The sequence below is a fragment of the Muntiacus reevesi genome, chromosome X, assembly GCF_963930625.1.
Source record: "Muntiacus reevesi chromosome X, mMunRee1.1, whole genome shotgun sequence".
NCBI lineage: Eukaryota > Metazoa > Chordata > Mammalia > Artiodactyla > Cervidae > Muntiacus > Muntiacus reevesi.
In genome coordinates, this window is record NC_089271.1 from 11,283,858 (window position 1) to 11,294,563 (window position 10,706).

General features: G+C 42.6%; 1 pseudogene; it reads left to right on the forward strand.

The window, feature by feature from the left end:
• Nucleotides 1-985, forward strand: LOC136154808 (DNA repair protein RAD51 homolog 4 pseudogene; annotated as a pseudogene).
• The last annotated feature ends 9,721 nt before the right edge of the window (nucleotides 986-10,706 follow it).

A 10,706-nucleotide genomic window follows, 5' to 3' on the forward strand; every position in this document is an offset into this window, starting at 1 on the left:
ATGGGTGTGCTCCATGCCAGACTGTGCCTGGGCCTCATCCAGGACATGGTCCAGCTCCTGCAGAGTGGTGGGATCAAGACAGTGGTCAACCTGGTTTCTGCAGACCTGGAGGAGGTAGCCCAGAAATGTGGCTTGTCTTATAGGTCTCCGTCACCCTGAGGTGGGTGCTGCTGGCTCAGTTCTCCGCTTTCCCCTTCACTGTGCTGATCTGTACAAGGAACTGAAGGCCTCCACTGCCATCCTGTCCATTGGCATTGGAAGCCTGGACAAACTGCTTGATGCTTATCTCCATGACGGAGAAGTGACTGGAGTCACAGGAGGCCCGACTAGCAGTAAAACCCAGGTATGTCTTTGGGTGGCTGCAAACGTGTTCCATGGCCTGCAACAGAATATCCTATACATCGATTCCAATGGCAGCCCCACAGCCTCCCGCCTCCTCTAGCTACTTCCGGCCGGAACCCCGGGTCAGGAAGAGCAGGCAGGAGCTCTCCGGAGGATCCAGGTGGTGCCTGCATTTGATAGCTTCCAAATGCCGAAGGTGCTGTAGGACCTTCCAGGTGCTGTGATTCAGCAGGCGAGCATTTCTTCAGGAACTCTGAAGGTGGTGGTTGTGGACTGTGTCCCTGTGGTGCTCATCCCACTTCTGGAAGGTTCACAGAGGGAAGGCTTGGCCTTGACACTGCAGCTGGCCCAAGAGCCGAAGACCGTGGCCCAGGACCTCAGCATGGCAGTGGCGGTGACCAGCCACCTGGCCTCAGACAGGGACAGCAAGCAGCTCAAACCTGCCCTCAAATGCTCCTGGAGCTTCGTGCCCAGCGCCCGGCTTCTCCTAGACATTGGCCAAGGCGCAGGAGCCTCAGGCTGCCGGCGCCTGGCGTGTCTGACCACATCTCCTCGCCTGCCAACAGGTTTCCAAGAAACGGTGAACACTGGGGCCTGCGGGGCGCCAGAGCAGAGCCCAGCATTACAGGGAGATCACACATGACTGAGATGCTGATTGGAAAAGAGCGAGGTATCAAGGCCCTCAAGTCCCCTGGGCAGTCCTGTTCATTGCCAGCAGCCCATGGGGCTGCAGAGAAGGTCTCAGGCTGGGCAGCCATCTCAGTCCTCAGCTCCTCTCTCCAGAAACAGTGTAACTGGCAAGAGAGGATGCTATATATCTATAGGTAAGATTAGGATTGGCTGGTATGTTAAACTACATGGAAAGCATTGTCAAATGAGTGATAAGGCTCTTCAGATTATACATCATGCATAAATGATATTAATATAGGCATTCTAGAAATTATGTGAAGTTTCTGAAATTTGGATATGTCCTACTATAATGTTATAATCTTTGTTGTTATCTTAAAATGTCAAATATCACAACAGTGGGGATAAGCTTCTTTGTCAGGAAGCATTGTGATCAGATTTTTAACTTTGCCTTTCTAAGATCTTTATCATTCATAGACAGCTAAGCTGAGGCTTTGCAGAAATGCCACATCTTCAAGAAGAGTCATAGAAAGGACATTTTGAGAACAGGTGTCTGATGACTTTTAAATCATACTGATAAACTAAGTAAGATATTTTAAAAGTCTAATGGAAACTCAGATTTCATAAAACTGTTAGTAAAAAGGATTAATGGATAGGACTGAGTAAAAATTTTTTGGTTTTGCCTGAAATATCACTAGCTTTTAATCCGTGTTTTCGCAGATGTAAGGAAACCTTTCCCCTTAAATATAGTTATGACACAGTCAGAAAGTTGAAATTAATAGATATGTATAGGAGCTGGTCGCAAAGAATCAGACACAACTAAGCAACTGAGCAACACAGTAGCATAGAAACTGGAGCCAAAAGCCTAAGTCCAGTTACAAATGACATAACACCAGGGCTAAGGGGTTCATCAGGTTAAAATAACTGTAGATAAAGAAGGAAGGAGAATGGTGCTATTTACAAAAGATTCTAAGGAATATTCCCTGCCCACAACTAATCAATTCCTTTCCACAGTCACCCCTCACCACCCCTGTCCAGTAAAACTGTCACCCTTTTCCCACAAGACTGGATGGACATTGACAGTGGGGTATTATAATAAGGAATAACAAATCTGATTCCATATTAGATCTGTTTCTTTTACTTTAACTTGTGTATTCTGTTGCATTTGCTACAAATTGATCACTAAAGGGATGTTGCCTATAGCTTAAAGTATACATAATGACCCATCTCAGGGAATCTTGCCCCCATTCTTGAATGTTAGATTAAAATACCTTTGTTCAGCTCACAGGGAAGATCCTGACCCAGCCCACCTGTGAATGGCTGCAGGAAAGAAGAAATTAAAATTTCCCCTCCTGAGTCTGGTTGAAACTAGGAGATATTTGCAACAACTAATGACCTGTTTTGCAAAATTGTTGTTTCTTGCATTAACAAATATGTGACTGAGCCTCTGATAAAATGGTGATATGCAGTTCCATTTGAGATCAATGATTTTAAGAGTGTAATTCTAGATATGGGAAGAAGCAACAGAGGGAATATTTTCCTGGACCAAAGGAAACTAGCAAGATAGGTGGTCCAGAGACTTTTGGCTAATGTTAATAAGGACTTGTCCAGTAATAGCACATTGAGTGGCCTTTAAGTGCAATCTTTGCCAACCTGGGAATGAACATTCCTAGCATTATGGAACGAAATGGTCATGAAATGCCCCCCAAACCATGGTCAAATTTATGACCATAAAAAGGCCCTGCCAACTAAAAATCGGCACTTGCTATCTACCTCTGTGAGGATTAAATCTTGAGCCACTGGTGCTGCTAAGCTTCAGTACCCACTGAAAGGAGTTCAGAGTGGAGATTAGGAATGAGGCATCTGTGCTCTGGGAAAAAACTGGTAGAACAGGCCTTCAGATGGATACTTTTAGATTTTGTGAGCCCAAATCCTTACATTTTCTCCTATCTAGATAAGCACTAAAATCATTCGTTGCAACATCTGCTTTGGCCATTGAGGAGAGAAATGCATTTTGAAGTACAAATGGAGTGGCTGTTGTCTGCTGGTAAAAGCGAACAGGACCCTGTGGGGACCTCTGCTAGGTTTATTATTAACCTCCTTCTCTGAACCTTTACTCCTTTTCTTGTTCAAACCTTGTTCTCCTTAAGATTGAGGAATAGCAAAGAAAGTGGGACAAGATGTACAGTAGGAAGGAAGTGAAGCTGAGTAGACAAAATAATAGATATCCACTGTAGCATTCTATTAATATTCCATTGTTGGATCACTGAAGGGGAATGGAGCTTTCTTTTTTTTTTTTTTTTTTTTTTTTCTTCTTTTTTTTGTTTTTTTGGAGCTTTCTTTAATTGAGCTTTTCTTATGTATCAGGCACAGTGCTAAGCATTTTTCATTTTTCATACATAATTTCCTTTAATTGCCACAATAACTCTATGAGACAGGTGTTAATTTTAGATTCTGGAGTTGAGATTCAGAGAGGTTTAGTGATTTGTCCACATTTGCACAGCTAGTAAGTTGAAGAATGAAACCAAGAGCACTTTAATTCCGGGGCCCATCATAGTGACTACCATCCTATATTTCCTCCCATTCAGCTGACAAGATGTGTTGGCTTATGCTTCAGAAAAAAATAATCTCTGGAGTTTTGGTCAAGAGTACATGCAATCTATTAATATTCAAATTATGAATATAAAAATTCTCTTTGAATCAAGGACAAAAAAGCTGATATATTCTTCAGTATAAGGACTGGATTTTGTTCAGTTTTATTTTCTTGTTAACATCTCATCTAGTGCCTCGGACATAGGGTATAGTGAAAGGCTTTCTAACTACACCTCAAAATAATGATGCAATAAAAGATGGATAAATTTGACATAAAAATAAAAATTTTTTTGCACAGCAGAAAACAATGTAGGTAAAGTCAAAGGACAAATGGCAAGCTGAGAAAAAGTATTTGCAGCATATTTCAGATAAGGAGCTAAAATATAAAATATGCAAAGAACTTTTATAATTGAGCTTAGAAAGACCAATAATCCTATGGGGGAGGGAAATGTGCAGAAGACATGGACAGCCAACTTACAGAAAGCGATGTAAAAATGACTCTTAAAACTTAGGACAAGATGCTCAGCTTCACTCATAATAAAAGAAATACAATGAAAACTCCCTGAAACACCACCCCTACCCATCAGAGTGGCAACAATTCAAAACGCTGACACCACAATCTGTTAGTCACTTGTGGGCGCTCCAGTTGCTGGAGGGAATGCAAAATTGTATGGTCTCTATGGAGGGGGATTTGGCAACATCTAACAAAACTGCGTACGTGCTTACCCTTTGATGCACCAATGCCGCTTGTCAGAATTTACCCTGAAATACACTTCTAGCAATATGAAAATACATGTGCACAAGGTTATTCAGCATTTGTCCAAGAATAGGAGACATGTTGAATAAACTATGGGCATCCACACAAAGGAATGCTATGCAGATAAACTTACATCACCAGTAAAGGACAGATGTATATTGTCTGCCTCCAGATGGGTTACTCTAAGAAGAACACAGTATCACCTATTTAATATTCTGACCTAAAAATGCTTTAACATTTTCAGATTTGCATACCAATGAGTATGAGACCCTCCCTTCCCTGTGGATCCAAAAGCAGTTCCTGGAGGGCATCTTGTTTGTATTCATATGTGAAACAGAACTTGCTTCTTCTGCAGTCTTCCCCTATCTCAAGAAAAGGCAATTCCAAGCTTCCAGTTGTTCAGATCCAAAGATTTTATGCCTCAAGTTTCAATACCCACCTCTTGATAAACCATAAGGAAAACCTGAAATTGGAGTTAATCTTTTTGCATCAACATTTGACTTGGAGACCCTCTGCTCAGACCTCAGATTTGGGGGAAAGAGGACAAAGATCTGATGATAGGCAGATAACACCTACTTCAAACCAAATATTGGCACTTTCAATACAGTATAGCTGGTACCCCTTAAAAAGATCATGATATCATAATAAATTGAGTATTAGTTTAAGGAAATCCCTCATTTATTTCTCAGTGATATCTATAGCGCCAGAAGCTCATTGGGTGAGGCAGAGAACTTCAAAGAGCAGATAGCACAGTGATAGAGTCCACACTTCCCCTCACTTTCTGCTGGCAGCCATCAGTTATATGGCCCCACCCAACTGCAAGGGAGGCTGGGAAATGTAGTCTAGTTGTGTGCCCAGGAGGAGAAGGGAAGTGGTTTGGTGAAGAACTAGCCAGTCTCTGCCTCCTTGGTGATATTAGATTGCAAATAATGTCTGTATATATGTCTATATAATATGATAGTAGATTACAGATAATATCTTCCCTCCACATACTGATTCACTAATATGAATCTACAATTATCAAATATTATGTATACTTTGCAAATTACAATGAGTTGGTTTATTTTTAATTTATTAAATGGATGACCTACACGAAACTCCTGACAGTGTAGAAAACCCATTAAGGACACTAAGGATGCCAAATCTTAAGTAACATTGCACCCAAGCCATATCAAGCCGTTTCTCAGAAGTTTTGCCTGGTGATGGCAATGGAGAGACTCCAAAAAGAAAGCTGGTGCCTATAGTGAGCAATAAAATTAAGTGTTGCTGAAGCGTTTCTCAAGTGGTAGCTGATAACAACTGCACACCAGCTGTTCCCATTACAACACTTTTCTGTAACGACCCAGATTTCAGCTTTTGTCATTTTTTTTAACCCTTTTCTCTCTATAATGGAATTTGTATATTTAACTTATACGGAGGCTCAAAAGTCAGCAAAGTAAGAAGGGATGCTCGGATTGGAAAACATAACTGTTTAACAAAATAAAAAGAAAAAATAAGAATAACAGAACTGTAGTCAGGGCGGGCATGATAGAAACAGCATGTGGTCACGTGCTTTTGTCATTGCCCATTTTCTCTCTTTGAGCTTCCACTCTGGTCTTTTTCAAATTACATTCACTTACTCAGCAGGTTCCTGACCCTGCTGGAAAGTCTTAAATCAGAGACCCTGACTTAATTGCTCTGGGGGCTGGAGTCTTAGGCTTTGAAATTGTTCAAAAGCTTCCCTAGTGATTCTCCTGAACAGCAGAATTGAGAACTACTGATTTCCTCTGTGCATTGCCTTTTGTTTGGCTAATTTGGATACTTGACCATACCTCTGATGGAAATGACTCAGATGAAATTGAAAATCCATGCATTTAAAATATGTAAAGAAAAATACACCTACCCAGGGCATGGTTAGAGTTATGACCTGTGCTAAAAATAACCTCTGGGCAGCCAAAAATAGTGATCACAAAGTTCCTGCCCTGAAGTTCAGCTGATCTCTTCTCATGGGAGGTTCTAAAGGTCAAGATATTTCTAAATTATCTGCTTTCCTCAGTTATGTCCTTGAACAACTTTGTACAAAGTTGGCATGGAGCTTGTCACCAGTTTTAGTGACTTGGGTATCAGATCAAGTAGGCAACTTGGGTACCTCCTGACCTCGTCAGTGAAAATTTAGCTGGTTCTTTGTAAGCAGAAGCAGAACAGCTGGTCACTGGCATTGGTATGACTATTGCTTTTTTTTTTTTTCCCTGTTTGACTGCAATGCCTGGCATGTGGGATCTTAGTTCCCCGACCAGGGATTGAACCCACGCCCTTATCAGTGGAAGTGCAGAGTCCTAAACACAAGAACACCAGGGAGTTCCCAGGATGACTATTCCAAATGCCATTGTTTTGAAGGTTGTTCCACAAGTGTGGCAGGTTGTACTAGGACTTTGTCAAGTCCAATCAAACAGCATTCATATAAACAGGGTTGCTCCAAAATATCAATAGTGCTGAAGCGACTTAGCAGCAGCAGCAGCTGAGGCTAAAAAGCCTCGATTAAAAGCAACCATGTCCACAAAGGCCAAAGGGAAGAACCATTTGGGGGATGTTTAACTATATAGATCAATTGCTCTCTATCACTGGGCATGGTTTTGCCTTCCAGGGATATTTGACATCATCTGGAAACATCATTTTTGTTTGTTACAATGTCACAATGGGATGGGGGCTGCTCCTGGCATCTAATGGGTATAGGCCAGGCACGCTGCTAAACCTCCTACAATGCACCAGACAGCCCCAGCTCCCAATGTTATGGTGCCAAGCGGGGAGAAGACCTGCCCTAAGATCACTTCTGTTGTGGCTCTTGGAGCCGTTGGTTTTGCCACCATCACTTGGCTTTGTGCTTTTGCTCTTCCCCTTCGTGTCTGCCCTTGTATGGCCAACCCAGTTTGGACTGTCTAGACCTGATACAGCTTTGGCATAGCAATAGGGCGGCTGTGAGGAAGGAACCTTGGCCCAGAACCCAGCCCCTAGAATAGATCAACACTGGGGAACAGGCCAGTTAACATCAAAGATTCAGCCAGACTTGGGGGAGACAAGCCACAGTCACAATTCAAGCTGACAGTCAGCACAAATGACCCTGCAAAAGACATTTTGTCCTGCCAGCCGTGGGAACAGAGTGACTGGGAATCTGGGGCAGTAGAGACTTTTACTGTAAAATCAGGCCGTTTCCATAAAGTCAGGCAATAGTGAAGATGGCTCCAGCTAGCAAGCTGGGGACTGGGCAAGATCCTGGGGTGAGGCACCTTGCCAGATTGAGCCAGAACCCCAGGGAGAGGAGTGAACCCGGGTACTGTGCAAGCCAGCTGAGGGAGGATTTGAGACCGAGACTACAGCACAACTACGATGCAGGGCAGGTGGGAGGTTTGGGCTCGGTTCAGAGAAAGAATGACGGGTGTTCATTACCAGAGTGGGAACGCCATGAGGGAGGGCAGGTGGGGATGTGGAAAGTGCTGCCAGGCCCAGGGGTGAGCAGCGGGACACTGTAGCCGAGGCCTGGAAAATAGGAGTACTGACTCCATAACAAAGAGCAAGTCTCCTTTCCCCAGTGCCACACACATGTGTGCAGGCATGCCTGGACACACCCACATCCACATATACACATGTGCACAGCACTGCCCATCTCCAACACCATGGTAGGGGCTGTTGAGACAGTCCTTGCCTGCACAGAGGAGGGATCTGCTTCATGCTGAAACAAAAGTTGCTTAGTGAATAGAGCACAAGTAAACCAGTTGAAACCAACCATGTAATTAATTATTTGTTTGTATTTTTCTGTGGTAAATAGCATTGACTTCATTTCAAAATTACATTTTTCTATAAAGAATCTGCCTGCCAATGCAGGAGACCAACAGACATGGGCTGAATCCCGGATTCAACCTGGAGGCGGGCATGGCACCTCACTCCAGTATTCTTGCCTGGAGAATTCCCATGGACAGTGGAGCCTGGCAGGCTACAATCCAAGGGGTCACAAAGAGTCAGATACAACTGAGCGACTGAGCATGCATAACATTTTAAATATAACATATTCCTTATAGAAGATCTGGAACCTACAAAAGAATAAAAAGACAAGGAAAATATCTGCATTTTCATGATACATCTACTGATAACTCTATTAATGCTTCTATTAATATTCTTCTAGTCTGTTTTTTCATTGTGAAGATTCTATTCGTTTTCAGAGAAAATATTTTTCTCTCTGTAGCTTTGTATCCTAACATTAGGATAAAATGATTTCCCTTGCTTTTGCAAACTCTGTGTGATTATTTTTTGTGACACTTCTGGTTTCGTCTGATCATAAAGCCAACCCATGCTCACTGTCAAAAAATTGGGAAATACAGAAAAATTGAAAAACATTTATATAATCTGTAATTCCACATTCCAGGGATAATCACTCTTGAGATGATGGTGGGTTTTTCCTGATCTTTTTTTGCTTTAATGGCATCATTTATTCCAATGGTCATTAACTGATATTCACCTTATCAGCTGTTTGACATTTACTAACATTTTAGGCAAATATCATCTCCCTGAATTTTCCCATGGCCAGGCCCTTGTCTCATTTGAATCTGTAAGAAAATGCCTGCCAATGCAGGAGCCGCAAGAGACATAGTTTTGATCCCTGGCTCAGGAAGATCCCCTGGAGGAGGAAATGGCAACCCACTCCAGTATTCTTGGCTGGGAAATCCAATGGACGGAGGAGTGTGGTGAGCTACAGTCCACTGGGTCTCAAAGAGGCGGACATAATTGAGCAACTGAACAACCATGACAACATGCATTGTCAGCTTGGAATTTTATGTCGCTTTGGACTCCTCCAGGTGATAAGCCACCTACCCAAGAAGTAGTGAATAGGGAAGTCTGCCATTCCTGTTCATCACTGCTTTTGTATATAATATTTTTTCACACTCTTCTTAGTGGAAATATTTTGTGATATGTTACATTTGGTGGCATGGATAAAACTATTCAAAATACCGAGAATCCAGAGCTCAAATCTCATTAGGGGTTTTGGTGATCCTTGTTTTGCATAATCCAAACTTTACTTTCTACATGCAGATCCATGTACAAACAAGAATTTTTGCTCCAGCAAATCTGAGGTTTTTGCCTCTAAAACTGCTAGTAATGGAGATATTTAACGATAACACAATGTGTTGGTAGAAAAAATCAACTTAAAGTCAGAAGACCAGAGTTTGACTTGACTTTGATTACACAACCTTGGAAACTTAGCAAATTGCTTATCTTCCCCGAGCCTCAGTTTTCTTCTCTGTAAGATGGGGCTACTAGCTACTGCACAGAGGATTAACTGGAACAACAAACACAAACAACAGTGTCTGGCAGAGGAACCCCTTTATTAGATGTTGGCAGTGAGTCAAGCAAACTGCTACATCAGAGGCTGGCAACCTATAGTCCAAGGACTGAGTTTGGCATATTGCTAGTTTTCATAAATAAAGTTTTATTGAAACACAACCAACCCCATTCACTCACGTATTGTCTATGGCTTTTGTGCTGTGCTCCAAGAGTTGAATAGTTGTCAACTCTTAGGACAATAGCTGTAGGACCCAAGATGCCTAAAATATTTACTATCTGGTTCTTTACAAAAAAATTCTTCCAGCCCCTGTGTTAAGTACATGTGTGTGCTCAGTCACTTCAGTCATGTCCGACTCTGTGACTCCATGGACTGTAGCCTGTCAGGCTCCTCTGTCCATGCAATTCTTCAGGCAAGAATACTGGAGTGGGTAGCCATTTCCTTCTCCAGGGGATCTTCCCAAGCCAGGGATTGAACCCATGTCTCTTACATTTCCTGCAACGGCAGGTGGGTTCTTTACCACTAGCACCACCTGGGAAGTCCCACCCTGTGTTAAGTGCCTCCCCCAAAGCCAGGAAGTGGATTCTGTTGTCTTACTGTTTCACAGGTGAGGAAACTAAAACATAAAGAGGTTAAGGACCATCCCAATAACAACAGCTCTTATGGAATCAGATCTTAATCCCAAGTCTGTCTGAATTTGAAGCTTGTGAGCTGAGTAAGTTCGCTATAATGCCTCTTCAAAAGAAAACTGAGTTAGATCTGAACTCTTGTAATCTTGACTTCTACTTCTGTCATAAAGCCACCCTTTCAACCTCCGATAACGGTTGGGTGTTGAAAACAGGCATCGATGCCTTTCACATTGATCCCAGCATGCTGTAGCCTGATGTTCAGTTACAAGAAGGAATAACAAAAACTGCCTCTCTGTGAGGGATCCTGTGGGTCAGGCTGAGGCATTTGAAGGAACTTAGGGAAATGAGGCGCTGAGGACTTTTGAAGAGCAGGGCTTGTGGTTTTATATCTCAGTCCCTCTTGATGATTTCCGATATGTCAGTGAAAAGGGCAACACAGAGTAAATGT